This window comes from Chironomus tepperi, unplaced genomic scaffold (assembly GCF_022539635.2).
Source record: "Chironomus tepperi strain 1889 unplaced genomic scaffold, CSIRO-AGI_Ctep_v1 contig_486, whole genome shotgun sequence".
In the NCBI taxonomy this organism is placed as follows: Eukaryota; Metazoa; Arthropoda; class Insecta; order Diptera; family Chironomidae; genus Chironomus; species Chironomus tepperi.
This window is the reverse complement of record NW_027226608.1, coordinates 1,531,692-1,553,639: the sequence shown is the minus strand read 5'-3', so window position 1 is coordinate 1,553,639 and position 21,948 is coordinate 1,531,692. Positions and strand designations below refer to the sequence as shown.

The 21,948-nt window shown below is 38.1% G+C and overlaps 1 protein-coding gene across 2 annotated transcripts in view; it reads right to left on the bottom strand.

Annotated features, from left to right (window-relative positions):
* Positions 1–21,948, bottom strand: part of Gat (GABA transporter) — a 42,790-nt gene that overhangs the window by 8,103 nt on the left and 12,739 nt on the right. Inside the window, exon 1 of one of the 2 annotated variants that reach the window (XM_070652358.1) lies at positions 4,037–4,059. The exons of the other annotated variant lie outside the window; for it this stretch is intronic. The gene's annotated coding sequence lies outside the window, so the exon portion shown is untranslated. Of the gene's footprint in view, positions 1–4,036; positions 4,060–21,948 lie in introns of those variants that run through there. 2 annotated transcript variants of the gene reach the window in all.

The window sequence follows — 21,948 nt, the reverse complement described above, 5'->3', positions numbered from 1 at the left end:
AACACTGACTTGGTGCCGGATATTTGGCCAAATTTTCATCGTGTGCCTACCGAGGTCAATTATTGTACAAATCTTCGTTACATTCAAGTCAATTAATCCAAAAATACATCAAAATACTCAATAATTCGTCAAATATCCACCAATAATCCACGAACAAAATATCCATCGAAGGTCACAAACAGAAGCACAACAAAAATCGATGAAAACTGACATTATTATCAAGTCAAACATAAACAATTACATAAAATTAATTAAGTAAAGAAGAAAATTTATCCAAATAATAATTAAAATACCTTTAAATCCATCAATCAACGTCAGATGTTATCGAAAAATTCATCGATTTTGTTGTGAAATATTCATATTTTGGGGGTGGTGTTGAAAGGAAAGGAATTTAGGAAGGAAGGGGTTGGGCGTGATTGTGAGTAAATTACTAAAGTTCAACTGAGCGGAATGTTAAGGTAGAATTTGATTAAAATGTGGATTTTGACTTGATATCAGAGTGAGTCAAGTTCTGGTCTGACTTATGAACTGATACAGGTATTCAGTCCCTAGTTTTGGGTCCCCTCTATGTAAGGCATCTCCCAACTACACCCCAGCACCCCAACATCATCATCCCTTTCCAAAATAATCACCAACTCAACTACTTAAAACATGACATTTTCAGCTATTCTTAGACAGTTTTATTCTCTCAGCATACACACACAATCTTTTACATGATTTATGTTCTCGATTGCGATTTCTATTTTTGGGTACGGGGGGAGGTTGGACATGTTATGTCAATTATTCAATTGACAGCGATTTAGATAATATCATCCAATTTTCTCTCTTTACTTCTGTTCTGTTCTGTTCTTTTGCTATCTATTTTTGGATATCTGAACTTGAAATTGGTTTTTTTGGTGACCTTGTTGATGATGGGAAAGCAGTAACTTAGTTAGTTACTTTGCGGGTTGTACGGATCAATTGTGGTTCATGAGCACTTGTGGTAGTCTTTAGACTCATAAACAGCTCATGATATATTTACAGCTGCATATCAGGCTATATTGGCAAGCGGTAGCCGAAAGAGCCAGTTTCAGGCGTCGACTGAGGGATGACATGGATCGCACTTCATCTATACAGTCAGCAAAATAAGTAAGTAAGTATATCAAGCAATCAGTCCTGTTCCTTCTGTTACATCACTCTTATGTGATAACTTAATGTACAGCACAAGAATATACAGCACAAAAAGTCTTTATTGACTTTTAATTTCCTTTTAAATTTTCAAAACCAAACAAATTCAGTCATGCATTCAAAAATACAAAATATAAACAAAATTTTTGATAGACTTAAATGAGTCACATCCGGTCATGATTGTTTTGGTTCATGCCAAATTGAGCGAGAGATGAATTTTTTGTGTGAGATAAAATAAAATCCTGGGCCGGCATATTTAAATGAAAATTGAGCATTTCTGTATGCACTTATAGAACATGAATTAAAAAGTGGAATGCCAATAGTACACAATATTATCAATAAAATTGGTCTAGGAACTAGAATAGGACTTTAAGAGACAATATGACACTGTGTGAGTTAATTGATGGCTTTGTGAGCCAAAAGATCAATTTTTTGAGCCAATAGATCACATAAAAGGACAATAGACTGTCTTGTGAGCCAACAGACCTTCTAATGATCCAACAAACTACTTTGTGAGTCAACCGACTGTTTAGTGAGCTAACAGACCACTCTGTAAGCCAACAGGCCCAGCTTGATAGTCAACAGAGCATTCTTGTGAGCCAGTAGACTAATTTGAGAGCTGACAGATTAGATTGCAAGTCAACAGACCTCTTTAGGAGTCAAAAGACCAAATTGTGAGCCAACAGAACACTTAATCTCCCAAGAAACTACCTCAAAAATGTCAAAACCTCAAGAAACAAGCTATTAGGATGCAGTAAGGTAGGTTTGTGTCTTAATCGTTAATATGGCAACAAAGTGGTGCCTTAGTGAACATATTGTGACTTGAAATGAGACATTGTGATCCCATACATCACCCAAAGAGCACACAGCATAGGAATGACTTAAAATCCGACCCCAGAACAGTGTGACTCTGGCTTCAGAGCAGATTTGATGATGATCAGCCTCAGGACAGAGTCAAATCGTCTTGAGGTTGGATTATCATCCATTTCTACTCGATGTGTCTTCCAGGTCATCAAGTTAATCCCAAATTACCACAAGCAGTCCACCAACTACCCAAAAAGCCAACATCTCCATCCCCAAACTATCCAATTTATCCCCGGGGTTTACCCCAAAATTCAAATTGTCTCGCACGTAGGAACTATGCACAAAATTTTCCATGTTTTTAAGTGCAACAGAACTGGAGAAACGCAAAATATGCCGGCCTCATTCATATCAATTATTGTCCAAAATTTTTGAGATATTAGAAAATCTAAGTTACAAATGAATATAGATCAATTTGTGTGCCAACAGACTAATTTGTGAGCCAATAGTACACAATATTACCAATAAAATTGATCTAGGAACTAGAATAGCACATTATGAGACAATATGGCACTGTGTGAGTCCATTGATGGCTTTGTGATCCAATAGACCAATTTTATGAGCAAACAGATCACATAAAAGGACAATAGACTGTCTTGTGAGCCAACATCCCTTCTTATGATCCAACAGACTACTTTGTGAGTCAACCGACTATTTAGTGAGCTAACAGACCACTCTATAAGCCAACAGGCCTAGCTTGTTAGTCAACAGAGCATTCCTGGTGATTGCCATTGTCTACTTGGAGAGTTTTGACAGATTGGATTGCAAGTCAACAGACCTCTTTAAGTCGTCAAAAACTTAAGAGCCAATGTCATGAATCTTAATGACCCAAGAATTCCAAATCTTGCAAAATCTCAAGAAACAAGCATTTATGATGCAGTCAGGTAGCTTTGTGTCTTAATCGTTAATATGGCAACAAAGAGGTGACTTAGTAAACATATTATGGCAAATCAGTTATTCGGATCTAAAACATCACCCAAACGCATTGCCCGGAAATCTGACATGGACTTGAGTCAGGATTCAGACCAGATTTGATGATGTTCAGCCTCAGGACAGAGTCAAGTCGAGTTGAAGCTATATTTTAAGTCATTTCTACTTCATGTGCCTTCCTGATCATTGTCTTACTGGCAAATCGGGTACAGAAGGTCCACCAACCACCCAAAAATCCAACATCTCCATCCCCAACTCATCCAAATTGTCTCCATAATTCAAATCAACTCCAAAATCACAATTTAACTTCAAAAAATTCCCATTTTCTTCCTGTCAATTGCACACCAATCCATCCTCATCCATCTCAATTATCATTCCATTTTTGAATATTACTCAATATATTAAGGTCGTCCTCAATATCTTCCTTATTTCTGCACACAAAGTTGCATAACAAAGTCAATATTAAATAGAAAAAAATCATCGTGAGAATATATCACATACTGTGCAGATGGAAATAAACAAATTTGAAAAGGAAACGAAAAAAAAAAAAGTTTTATTTGCTATTTTTTAAAGAAAAGAACTTGAGGAGGTTGACGATGAGCTGGAAGAAGTGTTGGATTTGGTGATTGGATTGTCTGGGATTGGGTTTTGGGGAGTTTGGAGGTTTTGGGGATGGATTTGGCTTTGTGGGTTCAATCTTAAGAGAAATGTCATGAAGCTCTGCATGAATTCTACTTCCAGTCGACGACATGAACAGCTCGAATCGGAAAATCGATCCAAAAATGCGACCTGATGATGGCTTAACTCTGAAATGATGCCGGATTCATTCTAAATCCATAGACATTCCATAGTCACGATGGCTTGGTGGATTAGCCAACTTGTGCTTTTCGGGATACAATGAATCCCACGTCTGAACTCAAGTCGGTCCACGTTGCTATATTCACAGTCCATATTCTACCCAATCCACCTCACAACAACCCCCAAATTCACTCCAATCCACTTTATTTACAGACCATCCCCAACTCACCCTCCACACCCCAACATCCACTTTCCCACATTTAATTAAAATATGAAATACCTGAAAGGCTTCATTCACCGAACCAGATCAAGAACAAACTAAACTTTTTATTTTATTTTTTTATCTCATTAAAATACTCGAAAGAAGATTAAGAAGCAATAATAATGAACAAAACTCAATAAACTTCTTATCTCGTTTAATTAATTTAATTACTACTTGAACTTAATTTATCTTGTCAATGATGATGCAAATGACCTTGTGATGAAATCTTATCTAGAGTGTAGTAGATGATTTGGGATGGAATTTTGAATTAGGAAGTGCTGGGGTTGGGATTGATGATGAGGAACAGATGGGAATTGGGGGTCAAGTTCCATTGGACAAAATTCTCAAATTTAATCTTCCAAAAAATCTAGAAAGTTAATTTTTTTGTGTCTAACACAGATTCTAACCCGAAAAACTCCTCAATGACTTAGCCCCTGACCACCTGGAAGTATTCAAACTTAAAGGCACAAGTCGGAGAAATGGCTCAAAATTTTGTCATTGAACAACATTACTGTGGGCAAGATTTAAGTTAAATTCTGTTAAATCTGACCTAAAGACAGATTTAAGTCGGTCAAGCACTGGGTTTTCAGCTTCAATCCACCTGGAAGTATCCAACTTTTAGACAAATGCCATAAAATGTCCCAAAGTCCACCATTAATCCAACATTATTCTAAGCAAACTCTGTGCTCGATTCGATAAAGTTCAGACCTCATTTAAGAGGCTTGGCACAGCCCTTAACCACCTGGAAGTATCCAGCTCATTAGATACTCATTGAAAATGTTCCAAATATCCTGCCCTGGGTCAAAATAGCAACAAATCTCTAAACCGAGGCCAAATTCTATAAAATCCGGCCTCAAATTGTAGTCAAGTTAGCTTGGGACTTGATCTCGACCCCTAGCCACCTGGAAGTATCCATACTTAAGGTACAAGTCAAAAATTGCCCAAAATCACCTGAATTTGCTCCAAATTCAATGAAATCATGTCTCTATCTAGACTTAAGTCAGCATGACACTGGATTTTTGGCCTATATCCTTTCCATCCACAAAATGCGCTCTATTCACCCCCACCCATGCCTCTCATACTCAATCACCCTTATTCAATTCATTCTTGATTGCACATTTACAGTAAAATGCATTACTTAACATCCTTACTAGATTTCTATCTTTTGCAAAAAAAAAAAGTTTTACATTTGCACATGGATGGAAAAAAAAGTTTTTATTTTTCAGTGCTCAATTTCAATTTGAATGTTTTAAATAAAAAAAAACTTTTTTTTGCTCCTTGTACTTTTAATGAAGTTTTTTATTTCACAGTTGTGTCTTTGGCTGAGATGAATTTACAGATTATTTAGGTCGAATTTTAGCTTACGGATCAGATTTTTTGATGATTTTGATTTGGATTTGGTGCAGTGATGGGCAACCTGTGTGCTGAGGTACACTAGAGTGGTCAAAAAATGCCATTAATCGCATATTGTATGCGGTTTCGGTCATGACTTAGTACTAAGACCAGTGGTGGGCAACCTTTGTGTTGCGGCACACCCAAATCCACCTGGAAGTTGCTAAAATGCTATGAACCTAATGTTGTATGCGGTTCCAGTCATAACTAACCAACAAGACCAGTGGTGAGCAACCTTTGAGTTGCGGCACGCCTGTTTCCACCCGGAAGTTTTCTGAAAATGACATGAATCGCATGCCATGTGCGATTTCAGTCGAAGCTTATTACCAAGACCAGTGATGGACAACCTATGTACTACGGCACACCCGTATCCACCTGGAAGTTCCTAGAATTGTTAGAACCGTGCGCCGTATCCGTTTTTGATCAAGACTTGCTTCTAATGACACTATTGCCCAGCCTGTGTGTCCCAACACTGCTGGAAATCTCACTAACTATATCCCATGTCCCACAACCCACAACTTACCCACCCCCTGCACATCCAGTTCATCAACATTTATTGACCTTTTTGAAGAGTTTGTTTCCTTTAATTTTTGTGAGCATGAAAAGTTAATGAAAAAGTTTCTCAAAATGTTTCGCTATGCATGCACACGGCAATAAGATATGTTTACTGAAAAAGTTCATGAATCAAGTACTTGAATGTTATTCAACAAAACAGTAATTTTCAGTTCAAGCTTCAATTAAGATGGAATAATTAAGAGTTAGGTAAGACTGAGTTGAGATGAACTTTTTGAGGGGAATTTTGATTGAATGAACTGAACTGGATAATGTACAAAGCTCTAAGAAGGCGCATGGAGGATATATTGCCGAAAATCAGACACCAAGCTAGCTTGACTCTAGCTTCAGGTCAAAATCGATGATTTGACAGTCGAATGTTCAGCCCTTAGCCACCTGGAAGTATCCAAGTTTGAGGCACACGTCAGAAATGACCAACAACTTATGGATCTGATCCAAATTTAAATATAAAGAGAGAAGAATATTAAGAGAGTTTCCGGAACTTGTGTAAAGGCACCTGAACTTGAACAATTCTAATGTAAAGGCACCTGAACTCAAGAAACCTGTTAAAGTGTTTTAGGTGCCTTTCCAATAAAAATTTGGGTTCAGGAGCCTTCACACTTTAGTTTTGAGGTTCAGGCGCCTTCACATTTGAGTTTTTGATGTTCGGGTGCCTTCACATCACTTCCCATACCCTATAATCCGTCACCAGCATCATTCCACCCTCAATTTTCCACATCAAATTAATCAAAATGAAATTTTCCTCCAATTTAACACATCCAACAACAACAATATTCAGCCCCAAATACAATGAGACATGAAATTAATCAAATAAAAGATTCAATCACGACTGCTTTCAGTCAAGTCAGCACAACAACAAGGAACAAAAAAAAAATGACAATCTTTTGTCTACAAAAAAATAATGTCAATGTATGTCCAACAACAACAACAACAAAAAAGGAACTAAAAATCTCTTTTCAGCCTCTTTCATGTGCACTGAATCGTAGACGTACAGCATACAGCATAGAACAACAACAAAAAAAATTTGGGATCTTCCCTCAAGTCACAAAAAAAAGTCGGGAAAAGATTTGTTGAGGTGAAAAAAAAGTGAGGACTTTGAGGCTATTAAAAGGCACAAGGACTGATTATTTTTTTTTGTTGAAAATGACTTTGCTGCTTCACATTAAGCTTAATCACTTCCTTCTTTTATTTTTTTTGTTTTTGTTGCTTCTTCTTATGCTGGATTGTGTCTTTTTGTTGTTCGTTGTTTTACTTTTTTGTGCTGCTTAAGTTGCTGTCTTTTTAAAGAAATTGTGGCAATTTTGAGGTTATTTTGACATTCAGGTGCCTTCACACTGGACCATAATCTAATTTAGGTGTCTTTACATTATTGCTTCTTAAGTTCAGGTGCCTTCACACTAGATGAAACTCAAAATTCAAGTGTGAAGGCACCTGAACCTCAAGACTCAAATGTGAAGGCACCTGAACCTCAAAAACTCAAATTTGAAGGCACCTGAACCTCAAAAACTCAAATGTGAAGGCACCTGATCCTTAAAAATTCAAGTGTGAAGGCACCTGAATCTCAAAAACTCAAGTGTGAAGGCACCTGAACCTCAAAACTCAAATGTGCAGACACCTGAACCTCAAAAACTCAAATATGAAGGCACCTGAACCTCAAAAACTCAAATGTGAAGGCACCTGAACTCAAATTATTCATGTGAAGGCATCTGAATCTCAAAAAATTCTCAATTCTTTTACTTGATTGTCATTTAAATTCCAAAAACTTTTAATCTCAAATCTTAATCTGTGCCACATTTTCGACTTCATTTTCAGAACATAAATTTTGCTTCCTTCAACCCCAAAAAAAAGAGCTTTAAAAAGTTTCTCATTTCGGATTAAAACCGAGGACCTCATTAACAAAAACAAAAAAACTACAATTTTTATCTCAACTGTCATAAACTTTCTCATAGCTGCATATGCTGCATATTTTTAAGTCATTTCGTACTCAAGTTTTTTGTTGCATTTTATTCAGCTATGATTATTATTATCATTACATTCTGCATGCTTAATGTTATTTTTGCATATAATCCTCGTTTTATGGGCAACATTCTCACATGAAGGTGCTGCTTCCTTTTTTATGTGCTGCAAAAAGTTCGCTTTTGTGTCATTATTTAACAGAGATTTTCTTGCATTTTTTGAATGAAAGGAAATGAAGGAACAGTCGGGGGCAATGAAGTGTGTGTAGAATTTCATTTTGAGGTTAGGAAACTAGTGTGAAGGCGCCTGAACTTGAGAAACCTAGTGTAAAGGCATCTGAACTTGAGAAACTCTAATGTGAAGGCACCTAAACTAGAAAATTTGAGTGTGAACGCACCTTAACTAGAATTATTTAGTGTGAAGGCACCTGATCTTGAGAAACTCTAATGTGAAGGCACTTGAACTAGAGAATTCCAATTGTGAAGGCACCTGAACTTGAAAAACCAAATTTGAAGGCACAAGAACCAAAGAATCTAAATGTGAAGAAACCTGAACTAGAGAAGCTTGGTGTGAAGGCACCTGAACTTGAGAAGGCTAGTGTGAAGGCACCTAAATTTAGAGAACTTAATGTGAAGACACCTGAATCAAAGAATCCGATTGTGAAGGCACCAGAACCCCAAAAACTCAATTGTAAAGGCACCTGAACCAGTCAAATCCACTCAAATGTGAAGGCACCTTAACATCTCCCAAATCCGAGTGTCCCAGCACTGCCAACAAAATCACATTCTTCAAGCATTCCTTTTCCTTTTTCCTTCTCATATTCAAAGCCATAAACCAGGATTTTGAAGGAAAAATGCATGCATGCATCCCCCCAGCATATGAGATATGTAGATGCAGTTTGGGTAAAGAAACATGAGGAATAATGTAGACGTGCAGCTATGTGTCTTTTATTTGCGACTGTCATAATTAATTTTAATGAAAATTGAACAAAATTTTTTAATTAATTTAATTATGAAAATGAGGCTTTTGAAGGAACTGCTGGAATTTAAGGGAATTGTGGGAAATTGAGGAAGTTAAGGATCTGCTGAATCAAGTATTTTGTTCAAAAAAGTTATCAAAAATTGACAAAAATTCATTCGACATTTCCGAAGTCAATTTCACTCAATTCATCCATGTCAAGTGCTTGATATCGCAATTTACTGGCTCAATTCTAGTCTGAGGTGTAGTCAGGATGTAGGAGGATGAAGTCAGGAAGTCGAGGATGGGGTCAGAGAGTCGTAGAGGGGGTTAGAGGGTTCAAAACCCCAAAAAATTAGGAAAAATTTCAATTTTTTCACAAAAAATTCTAAAACATTGAAGAAAAATTCAAAAATTTGATGAAAAATTGTCCAAAATAGGGTCATTGACCCCAAGTCCCCTCCTCCCCACTCACCCCCCCCCTCTGAATACCCCCCATCATTCCATGCAACAATTTCACTTCTTTTTTGTTATTTTTCAATCAATTTGTGACTTGCAACAAATGAAAAACTGGAAAAATTTTCCGTGGAAAACAATTTAGATGAAAATTGAAAATTGACAAATTGAATTAGAGTCGGATACACAAAAAAATAGACAGGAATTGAGATATTGATGCAATTTTTTTTTTTTTTTGTGATTTCGAGTGCTGTAAAATGGAATTAGATGACACAGGGAAAATTGAGTAAATTGAATTGAAAATTGATAGTTTTTTTGGGGGAGGGGAGGGGGGGGGGGTTAGATGGGGGATTGATGATGATCAGCATGGATGTGGTGGTTGCTTCAAGAGTAAGACAGCATCCTAGAAATTCCAGAAATCATGATTTTAACGATTTTAACAACAGAGACTGATCATTGAATTTTACATGGGAATGTGGTGGTTGATACCAAATTCTGACTGCAATATAGTCCAGACTCAGTTCAATCAGGAAAAATTGACAATGGTGACAATCTTGGTTCCATCAGTTGTCCACACCCCGATGGCACCTAAGATGCATCAATGCCGCACCCTACAGTACTACCTCTGGAGAATTCAACCCCTTACTCATCAGATTCCCCTTAAATTATGTCTTAATTCACTCCTTTGAGAACAATTTGATGATAATCTGCTCCAAATTTCATCCCCAGGTTCATTTTTGTCATCAATTTTTAACAATCCACAACTTCAACCACTAAATGCTTACCCCGCATACCCCTCCCTGCCATTGCACCCACAAATCAGAGTTAAATCAACAATAAAAGTCCTTAATTACACCAATTATCACTCATAAAAAAATACCAATAAAGTCATACATGATGAACATTAATAACCAGAACAATAATTCACAATTTTTTAATTAAATTCATCATTTTTTACCTCGTTTTTCTTAACTTGCTTTCTTGTCTGTTTGTTTGTTTGTTTGTTTGTTTGTTTGTCTGTCGAGGTCAAATCTTGCGATCGATTTTTCGACCACTTCTACTACTCCAATCGAGCTGAAATTTTTCATGCATGTGTGTTCTCGATGACAATGCAATATTCAAGCATTAGTTAATCACAATATAGCTTAGTTATGCTATAATTAATTAATTTTTATAACAAGCTTACGTTTTACGTACGTAATTTTTACGTAATCCTTAAAAAAGATAATTTTTATAAAATTCCAAGCCGGTCAAGGGTTCAAGTCTCAAATTTTTCAACTTTTTTTGTCGTACTTTTTCAATTCTTTTTCACACTGTTTTGATAATTTATAATCTTTAAAGACAGAATTTTCCATTTTCACACTTTTCTAAGCTATTTTCCAAAGTTTTCTTGGAGTTTAATATCTTTCATCACGCATTTTCACATAAAATTCTACGATTTTGTCCTCATGATACAAAGTATCGAAATAACTATTCCTTTATTATCAGAAATCAAATTTATATTAAAGCTAATAGGTATATAAATTTCTTGATAATTAAAATTATAATAATAATATCAAACATATACTTTTTATTAATATTAAAAATTTAACCAACTTGGTTATTACAAATAAAATGTCGTGGTGGCGTAATGGTTAGAGTACAGGTATTAATAAACATGAGGTCATGAGTTCAAGCCTAGGCATGAGCAAACTTTCTTTTTAGCATTTTCTTTTTTTTGATAATTTTGTGTTCTTTCATAAAATTCAATGTTTTGATTCTGTAAAGGATTCTGTGCGGCCTATCGGTCTAGCTTAGTTCTTCAAACTTATGCCAAGCGAAGCTTGGCCTATCGGTCTAGCTTAGTTCTTCAAACTTATGCCAAGCGAAGCATGGCCTATCGGTATAGCTTAGTTCTTCAAACTTATGCCAAGCGAAGCTTGGCCTATCGGTATAGCTTAGTTCTTCAAACTTATGCCAAGCGAAGCTTGGCCTATCGGTCTAGGTTAGTTCTTCAAACTTATGCCAAGCGAAGCTTGGCCTATCGGTCTAGCTTAGTTCTTCAAACTTATGCCAAGCGAAGCTTGGCCTATCGGTCTAGCTTAGTTCTTCAAACTTATGCCAAGCGAAGCTTGGCCTATCGGTCTAGCTTAGTTCTTCAAACTTATGCCAAGCGAAGCTTGGCCTATCGGTATAGCTTAGTTCTTCAAACTTATGCCAAGCGAAGCTTGGCCTATCGGTCTAGCTTAGTTCTTCAAACTTATGCCAAGCGAAGCTTGGCCTATCGGTCTAGCTTAGTTCTTCAAACTTATGCCAAGCGAAGCTTGGCCTATCGGTCTAGCTTAGTTCTTCAAACTTATGCCAAGCGAAGCTTGGCCTATCGGTCTAGCTTAGTTCTTCAAACTTATGCCAAGCGAAGCTTGGCCTATCGGTCTAGCTTAGTTCTTCAAACTTATGCCAAGCGAAGCTTGGCCTATCGGTCTAGCTTAGTTCTTCAAACTTATGCCAAGCGAAGCTTGGCCTATCGGTCTAGCTTAGTTCTTCAAACTTATGCCAAGCGAAGCTTGGCCTATCGGTCTAGCTTAGTTCTTCAAACTTATGCCAAGCGAAGCTTGGCCTATCGGTCTAGCTTAGTTCTTCAAACTTATGCCAAGCGAAGCTTGGCCTATCGGTCTAGCTTAGTTCTTCAAACTTATGCCAAGCGAAGCTTGGCCTATCGGTATAGCTTAGTTCTTCAAACTTATGCCAAGCGAAGCTTGGCCTATCGGTCTAGCTTAGTTCTTCAAACTTATGCCAAGCGAAGCTTGGCCTATCGGTCTAGCTTAGTTCTTCAAACTTATGCCAAGCGAAGCTTGGCCTATCGGTCTAGCTTAGTTCTTCAAACTTATGCCAAGCGAAGCTTGGCCTATCGGTCTAGCTTAGTTCTTCAAACTTATGCCAAGCGAAGCTTGGCCTATCGGTATAGCTTAGTTCTTCAAACTTATGCCAAGCGAAGCTTGGCCTATCGGTCTAGCTTAGTTCTTCAAACTTATGCCAAGCGAAGCTTGGCCTATCGGTCTAGCTTAGTTCTTCAAACTTATGCCAAGCGAAGCTTGGCCTATCGGTCTAGCTTAGTTCTTCAAACTTATGCCAAGCGAAGCTTGGCCTATCGGTCTAGCTTAGTTCTTCAAACTTATGCCAAGCGAAGCTTGGCCTATCGGTCTAGCTTAGTTCTTCAAACTTATGCCAAGCGAAGCTTGGCCTATCGGTCTAGCTTAGTTCTTCAAACTTATGCCAAGCGAAGCTTGGCCTATCGGTCTAGCTTAGTTCTTCAAACTTATGCCAAGCGAAGCTTGGCCTATCGGTCTAGCTTAGTTCTTCAAACTTATGCCAAGCGAAGCTTGGCCTATCGGTCTAGCTTAGTTCTTCAAACTTATGCCAAGCGAAGCTTGGCCTATCGGTCTAGCTTAGTTCTTCAAACTTATGCCAAGCGAAGCTTGGCCTATCGGTATAGCTTAGTTCTTCAAACTTATGCCAAGCGAAGCTTGGCCTATCGGTCTAGCTTAGTTCTTCAAACTTATGCCAAGCGAAGCTTGGCCTATCGGTCTAGCTTAGTTCTTCAAACTTATGCCAAGCGAAGCTTGGCCTATCGGTCTAGCTTAGTTCTTCAAACTTATGCCAAGCGAAGCTTGGCCTATCGGTCTAGCTTAGTTCTTCAAACTTATGCCAAGCGAAGCTTGGCCTATCGGTCTAGCTTAGTTCTTCAAACTTATGCCAAGCGAAGCTTGGCCTATCGGTCTAGCTTAGTTCTTCAAACTTATGCCAAGCGAAGCTTGGCCTATCGGTCTAGCTTAGTTCTTCAAACTTATGCCAAGCGAAGCTTGGCCTATCGGTCTAGCTTAGTTCTTCAAACTTATGCCAAGCGAAGCTTGGCCTATCGGTATAGCTTAGTTCTTCAAACTTATGCCAAGCGAAGCTTGGCCTATCGGTCTAGCTTAGTTCTTCAAACTTATGCCAAGCGAAGCTTGGCCTATCGGTCTAGCTTAGTTCTTCAAACTTATGCCAAGCGAAGCTTGGCCTATCGGTCTAGCTTAGTTCTTCAAACTTATGCCAAGCGAAGCTTGGCCTATCGGTCTAGCTTAGTTCTTCAAACTTATGCCAAGCGAAGCTTGGCCTATCGGTCTAGCTTAGTTCTTCAAACTTATGCCAAGCGAAGCTTGGCCTATCGGTCTAGCTTAGTTCTTCAAACTTATGCCAAGCGAAGCTTGGCCTATCGGTCTAGCTTAGTTCTTCAAACTTATGCCAAGCGAAGCTTGGCCTATCGGTCTAGCTTAGTTCTTCAAACTTATGCCAAGCGAAGCTTGGCCTATCGGTCTAGCTTAGTTCTTCAAACTTATGCCAAGCGAAGCTTGGCCTATCGGTCTAGCTTAGTTCTTCAAACTTATGCCAAGCGAAGCTTGGCCTATCGGTCTAGCTTAGTTCTTCAAACTTATGCCAAGCGAAGCTTGGCCTATCGGTCTAGCTTAGTTCTTCAAACTTATGCCAAGCGAAGCTTGGCCTATCGGTCTAGCTTAGTTCTTCAAACTTATGCCAAGCGAAGCTTGGCCTATCGGTCTAGCTTAGTTCTTCAAACTTATGCCAAGCGAAGCTTGGCCTATCGGTCTAGCTTAGTTCTTCAAACTTATGCCAAGCGAAGCTTGGCCTATCGGTCTAGCTTAGTTCTTCAAACTTATGCCAAGCGAAGCTTGGCCTATCGGTCTAGCTTAGTTCTTCAAACTTATGCCAAGCGAAGCTTGGCCTATCGGTCTAGCTTAGTTCTTCAAACTTATGCCAAGCGAAGCTTGGCCTATCGGTCTAGCTTAGTTCTTCAAACTTATGCCAAGCGAAGCTTGGCCTATCGGTCTAGCTTAGTTCTTCAAACTTATGCCAAGCGAAGCTTGGCCTATCGGTCTAGCTTAGTTCTTCAAACTTATGCCAAGCGAAGCTTGGCCTATCGGTCTAGCTTAGTTCTTCAAACTTATGCCAAGCGAAGCTTGGCCTATCGGTCTAGCTTAGTTCTTCAAACTTATGCCAAGCGAAGCTTGGCCTATCGGTCTAGCTTAGTTCTTCAAACTTATGCCAAGCGAAGCTTGGCCTATCGGTCTAGCTTAGTTCTTCAAACTTATGCCAAGCGAAGCTTGGCCTATCGGTCTAGCTTAGTTCTTCAAACTTATGCCAAGCGAAGCTTGGCCTATCGGTCTAGCTTAGTTCTTCAAACTTATGCCAAGCGAAGCTTGGCCTATCGGTCTAGCTTAGTTCTTCAAACTTATGCCAAGCGAAGCTTGGCCTATCGGTCTAGCTTAGTTCTTCAAACTTATGCCAAGCGAAGCTTGGCCTATCGGTCTAGCTTAGTTCTTCAAACTTATGCCAAGCGAAGCTTGGCCTATCGGTATAGCTTAGTTCTTCAAACTTATGCCAAGCGAAGCTTGGCCTATCGGTCTAGCTTAGTTCTTCAAACTTATGCCAAGCGAAGCTTGGCCTATCGGTCTAGCTTAGTTCTTCAAACTTATGCCAAGCGAAGCTTGGCCTATCGGTCTAGCTTAGTTCTTCAAACTTATGCCAAGCGAAGCTTGGCCTATCGGTCTAGCTTAGTTCTTCAAACTTATGCCAAGCGAAGCTTGGCCTATCGGTCTAGCTTAGTTCTTCAAACTTATGCCAAGCGAAGCTTGGCCTATCGGTCTAGCTTAGTTCTTCAAACTTATGCCAAGCGAAGCTTGGCCTATCGGTATAGCTTAGTTCTTCAAACTTATGCCAAGCGAAGCTTGGCCTATCGGTATAGCTTAGTTCTTCAAACTTATGCCAAGCGAAGCTTGGCCTATCGGTATAGCTTAGTTCTTCAAACTTATGCCAAGCGAAGCTTGGCCTATCGGTCTAGCTTAGTTCTTCAAACTTATGCCAAGCGAAGCTTGGCCTATCGGTCTAGCTTAGTTCTTCAAACTTATGCCAAGCGAAGCTTGGCCTATCGGTATAGCTTAGTTCTTCAAACTTATGCCAAGCGAAGCTTGGCCTATCGGTCTAGCTTAGTTCTTCAAACTTATGCCAAGCGAAGCTTGGCCTATCGGTCTAGCTTAGTTCTTCAAACTTATGCCAAGCGAAGCTTGGCCTATCGGTCTAGCTTAGTTCTTCAAACTTATGCCAAGCGAAGCTTGGCCTATCGGTATAGCTTAGTTCTTCAAACTTATGCCAAGCGAAGCTTGGCCTATCGGTCTAGCTTAGTTCTTCAAACTTATGCCAAGCGAAGCTTGGCCTATCGGTCTAGCTTAGTTCTTCAAACTTATGCCAAGCGAAGCTTGGCCTATCGGTCTAGCTTAGTTCTTCAAACTTATGCCAAGCGAAGCTTGGCCTATCGGTATAGCTTAGTTCTTCAAACTTATGCCAAGCGAAGCTTGGCCTATCGGTCTAGCTTAGTTCTTCAAACTTATGCCAAGCGAAGCTTGGCCTATCGGTCTAGCTTAGTTCTTCAAACTTATGCCAAGCGAAGCTTGGCCTATCGGTATAGCTTAGTTCTTCAAACTTATGCCAAGCGAAGCTTGGCCTATCGGTCTAGCTTAGTTCTTCAAACTTATGCCAAGCGAAGCTTGGCCTATCGGTATAGCTTAGTTCTTCAAACTTATGCCAAGCGAAGCTTGGCCTATCGGTCTAGCTTAGTTCTTCAAACTTATGCCAAGCGAAGCTTGGCCTATCGGTCTAGCTTAGTTCTTCAAACTTATGCCAAGCGAAGCTTGGCCTATCGGTCTAGCTTAGTTCTTCAAACTTATGCCAAGCGAAGCTTGGCCTATCGGTCTAGCTTAGTTCTTCAAACTTATGCCAAGCGAAGCTTGGCCTATCGGTCTAGCTTAGTTCTTCAAACTTATGCCAAGCGAAGCTTGGCCTATCGGTATAGCTTAGTTCTTCAAACTTATGCCAAGCGAAGCTTGGCCTATCGGTATAGCTTAGTTCTTCGAACTTATGCCAAGCGAAGCTTGGCCTATCGGTCTAGCTTAGTTCTTCAAACTTATGCCAAGCGAAGCTTGGCCTATCGGTCTAGCTTAGTTCTTCAAACTTATGCCAAGCGAAGCTTGGCCTATCGGTATAGCTTAGTTCTTCAAACTTATGCCAAGCGAAGCTTGGCCTATCGGTATAGCTTAGTTCTTCAAACTTATGCCAAGCGAAGCTTGGCCTATCGGTCTAGCTTAGTTCTTCAAACTTATGCCAAGCGAAGCTTGGCCTATCGGTCTAGCTTAGTTCTTCAAACTTATGCCAAGCGAAGCTTGGCCTATCGGTATAGCTTAGTTCTTCAAACTTATGCCAAGCGAAGCTTGGCCTATCGGTATAGCTTAGTTCTTCAAACTTATGCCAAGCGAAGCTTGGCCTATCGGTCTAGCTTAGTTCTTCAAACTTATGCCAAGCGAAGCTTGGCCTATCGGTAGCTTAGTTCTTCAAACTTATGCCAAGCGAAGCTTGGCCTATCGGTATAGCTTAGTTTCAAACTTATGCCAAACTTATGCCAAGCGAAGCTTGGCCTATCGGTATAGCTTAGTTCTTCAAACTTATGCCAAGCGAAGCTTGGCCTATCGGTCTAGCTTAGTTCTTCAAACTTATGCCAAGCGAAGCTTGGCCTATCGGTATAGCTTAGTTCTTCAAACTTATGCCAAGCGAAGCTTGGCCTATCGGTATAGCTTAGTTCTTCAAACTTATGCCAAGCGAAGCTTGGCCTATCGGTATAGCTTAGTTCTTCAAACTTATGCCAAGCGAAGCTTGGCCTATCGGTATAGCTTAGTTCTTCAAACTTATGCCAAGCGAAGCTTGGCCTATCGGTCTAGCTTAGTTCTTCAAACTTATGCCAAGCGAAGCTTGGCCTATCGGTATAGCTTAGTTCTTCAAACTTATGCCAAGCGAAGCTTGGCCTATCGGTATAGCTTAGTTCTTCAAACTTATGCCAAGCGAAGCTTGGCCTATCGGTCTAGCTTAGTTCTTCAAACTTATGCCAAGCGAAGCTTGGCCTATCGGTATAGCTTAGTTCTTCAAACTTGATAAATTAAATAATCTTTTGACTAAAAAGTTGAAAATAAAATACTTTATAAAAAAAACTTTTTAAAAAACCTCGTTTTTCGCGTGGACTAAAAAGGAGAAAATAAATTTTATTTTGTATTGTAGAGAAATTGGTTTGAAAGTTGAGACGACAGATGAATTACAAACATGCACCTTGACCTTATCGTATAGTTCTACAACTTAAAACGAGGGCGCAAAGCTTTGATGAAGTTCTGTTAACAAGCGCCCTCGTTTTAAGTTGTAGAACTATACGATAAGGTCAAGGTGCATGTTTGTAATTCATCTGTCGTCTCAACTTTCAAACCAATTTCTCTACAATACAAAATAAAATTTATTTTCTCCTTTTTAGTCCACGCGAAAAACGAGGTTTTTTTAAAAAGTTTTTTTTATAAAGTATTTTTTTATGCAATTTTTATTGCAATTGTGAGTGTAAATATGTGGTAATAAATTATAATGTAGGCTTTATATGTAGGCATTGGTTACTTCTTTGGAATGTTTCATTATGAATTGTGCAACTTGAAATGGCTGAAATGTCATTTTATGCAAATGAATCTTAAGGATGTGTTGCTCAATTTTGAGGTTAAGTTGCTCAGTTTTGAGGTTAAGTTGCTCAATTTTGAGGCTAAAATGCTCAATTTTGAGGTTAAGTTGCTCAATTTTGAGTTTAAGTTGCTCAATTTTGAGATTATGTTGCTCAATTTTGAGGTTAAGTTGCTCAGTTTTGAGATTAAGTTGCTCAATTTTCAGGTTAAGTTGCTCAATTTTAAGGTTAAGTTACTCAATTTTGAGGTTAAGTTGCTCAATTTGGAGGTTATGTTGCTCAATTTTGAGGTTAAGTTGCTCACTTTTGAGGTTAAGATGCCCAATTTTGAGGTTATGTTGCTCAATTTTGAGGTTAAGTTGCTCAATTTTGAGGTTTTGTTCAATTTTGAGGTTAAGTTGCTCAATATTTAGGTTAAGTTGCTCAATTTTGAGGTTTTGTTCAATTTTGAGGTTAAGTTGCTCAATATTTAGGTTAAGTTGCTCAATTTTGAGGTTAAGTTGCTCAGTTTTGAGGTTAAGTTGCTCAATTTTGAGGTTATGTTGCTCAATTTTGAGGTTAAGTTGCTCAATTTTGAGGTTAAGTTGCTCAATTTTGAGGTTAAGTTGCTCAATATTTAGGTTAAGTTGCTCAATTTTGAGGTTAAGTTGCTCATTTTTGAGGTTAAGTTGCTCAATATTGAGGTTAAATTGCTCAATTTTGAGGTTAAGTTGCTCAATTTTGAGGTTAAGTTGCTCAATTTTGAGGTTAAGTTGCTCACTTTTGAGGTCAACTTGTTCAATTTTAAGGTTAAGTTGCTCATCCTTGAACTGTCTCTACTGTCACAGATCTACTTCCAATGGCAATAAATGTCCCACTCACATATGCTCAAAATCCCCACTTCCTTTTTTAACATTGTTGAATGCATTTGATATGATTTATGTTACATAATAATGATGCAATATTGAAATTGATTGCTTTTTATGAATTTCAATAAAGCACAAAGAATTACAAATGAATCTCAATAAATCAATACTCGCTTTGTATTGCAGGCATCAAGGATCCTTTTTGCCTTCCTCAGTGCTGTTTTTATTGTGATTTATTGAGACGGTATTGAATGCAATTATGGCAATTTGTTACGATGGAAACTGGATGAAGAAAAAGGCAGCAATAGGAGATGAGAATCGTGAATAAATTTTTTGAGAGCTTTTTTTTGTGATTTTTGTGATTTGCAATGGAATTTTAAGGTTATGTGTTCATAAATTGCTGTTTTTCATGGAATTTTGTGTCAACTAAGCAGCTAAATTGAAGAAAATTGACAAAAAAGATGTGTCGTGCATCATATTCAGGGAAACAGTTTACTGTCTCTCTCAAATATGACGCATGACGAGAGACAGTAAACTGTTACAGTTACTGAATAAGTTTACTGAAGTTAAACTGAAACAGTTTTATTGTCCGTTCTCGTGCTTCATATTCGAGAGCGACAGTAAACTGTTTCACTGAATATGACGCACGTATGAGATGTTTTTTGGTCAATTTTTATGCTTATTTCTTTAAGCTTGATATGCTTTAATCATATTTTGGGTTTAATTATGACTGGTAACTCAACAAAATGCATCAAAATCAATCTTAACCTCAAAATTGTTTTCTAACCTCAAAATTATTTCTAACCTAAAAACCATTTCTATAGAATGAAGTCAAATAATTTGTCTAAAACAGTCTAAGGCCGATCCTTAATTTATTCGGGGAATCCTACTCTGTATTGGAGTAAGACTGTAAAGTGTTCCCCTAAATATACCGCACGTCTTTAAAAATCATACAACTTTTTGAATAAATTATGATTTAACTTGATTAATTCTAATTTTGTCCATAATTTGCTACTTAATCAAATCTCCCTTTCTCATCAGCACTAACTACATAACCACAAAATTACCCAAAAATCCATTCAAACTTCCTCATTGTCTTCCTACAAACTCCTCAACGAATGACTTTATAATGAACATAATTATTCAACATTCCATCCCAAAAAAAAGCAACAGCACAGACACCATCTGTCGTTGCCACAAAAACAACAACTCAAAATCCCACAAAAATTCATCATCATTTCAGGCAAACAGTCTTTTGGTCCAAATGGACGGAACTTCATTTTAATAGAAATTTTTTTTAATTTTCCATAATTTTTCCTGAATTTTCCTAATATTTTCCTGAAATTTTCCTAAATTTTCATCAATTTTTCCTTCATTTTCCTCAACTTTTTCACAATTTTCCCGAATTTTCCTCAAATTTTCCCGAATTTTCCCTCAATTTTACCACAAATTTCCACATTCGCATCACGTTTTCAAACTTTTTTTTTTTTTATTTTTTTTTAATTTAAATTTTACTGTAAAAACACAAAAATCTGATGTTTTCATCTGTGCTGCTTTGGCTGAATTTCACATATGAAGTTTTATTATGCCGATGGTTGCTTTATGTGAGAAACATTTCAGTTGTTCTGTTGTCAGACTTGAGGTGTTATCGTGGAAAATTAAAACGATGGAAAAAAAAAGTTTTAAGCGCAGACTGACGATGAAGTTTTTTATGGCTGAATATTTTTGGTTGAGGGGTTTGGATGTAGTTTTGGGATGGATATTTGGGATGGATGGAGATGGATGGAATAAGAGATTCATCTAGTCTTTGGGACAGTTCCATCAAAAGTATTTCCATTCCTTTAATTTTTCAATTATTCCAATATCCATCGTGCCTTAATCTTCATTATCTTTGGCACACGAAGTCAATTTAAAATGAACGCCATAATCCCCAATAATGGTCAGACTTTTTTCCTTACTAATTTCCTCACAATAGAGCACAAAATCCACAGCACGTTCATCCACAAAGCTGTAGTTCCATTGTACAAAATTTTTGGCACTGCCAGTTGAAAAAAAAAACTTAAAAATTTTGTAAGAAAAAAATTCAATTACTAAACTATCTCAGTTATGATCTGGAGGGGGGTTGTGGGGTGGGGTTGGGGTGGGGATGGATTATGGGTATAGCAGCAGCATACCTAATAGAATATTCACAGAAGAATATGTTCCTGACTAGATAGCACACACAAATCCAGCATTTGACACAAAAGAGAATTTAATTAAATGTTTTGTTGAGGATGAACATCAAGCATAAAGCATGAGATGAATTTTTGAGTATGAAGGATGAAGTTTGTCCATGATTGGATTAGAAACAATTTTTTTTTAATTTGTTTAAAATCTGCAATTTGTCATAAATCCTTTCTTTTTTTTGGTCAAATGTTTGCCTAGAGAGAAGCTTGAAGCTTTTTTGAGGTTAGAATGTCAATTTGGGATTTAAAAGTTTGGGGATTGAAGAAGTTGAAGTTTGACTCTGATGCTGAGTTAATGTCAAGTGTATATCTACTCGTGGTATCTCTTGATACTGCTTAATTTACCTCTGACGTTTGAGACATGTGCTATGTGATCTAGTGTGCCACAAAACACATTTGGAAATGCCATGAACCGTATATCGAGTGCGGTTTCTGTCGAGGCTTACCACTACGTCTGCCGCAAAAAATAGATGGTCACTAACTACGGGTCCATTGCATTTTGAGAATTCGTTCGTCAAATTTTAGGAACACATTAATGTTTCCTCTAGAATATTACGCATGTTATCCCAAAAAATCAATTTTTTACATTTTTTGAGTAGGATATCCCGAATTGGTTAGCATAGGATATCCCAACTAAATTAAGACATCGACCCATGCTACAATAAATACAGTAAAATCAAATTCAGAGTGTCTAACTCTTGACCAGAGTCAAGTCGGTATGGTAGGCATATTAGTGACTATCTTGACCTAGACATTGAGACTCATGTGACACATGGCATAGCATCAACGATACACAATAGCACAGAAGGACAACAGATACACAGAATAAGAATACAGAGACTTAAGGACACCATGAGTAAGGACTAGGGTCCGTTAAAAACAAAAAGGCAATGTGAACTGTCGCATCGTCAAGGACACATTGATGCACAGATATAGGAATTCATGACTCATAGGGAT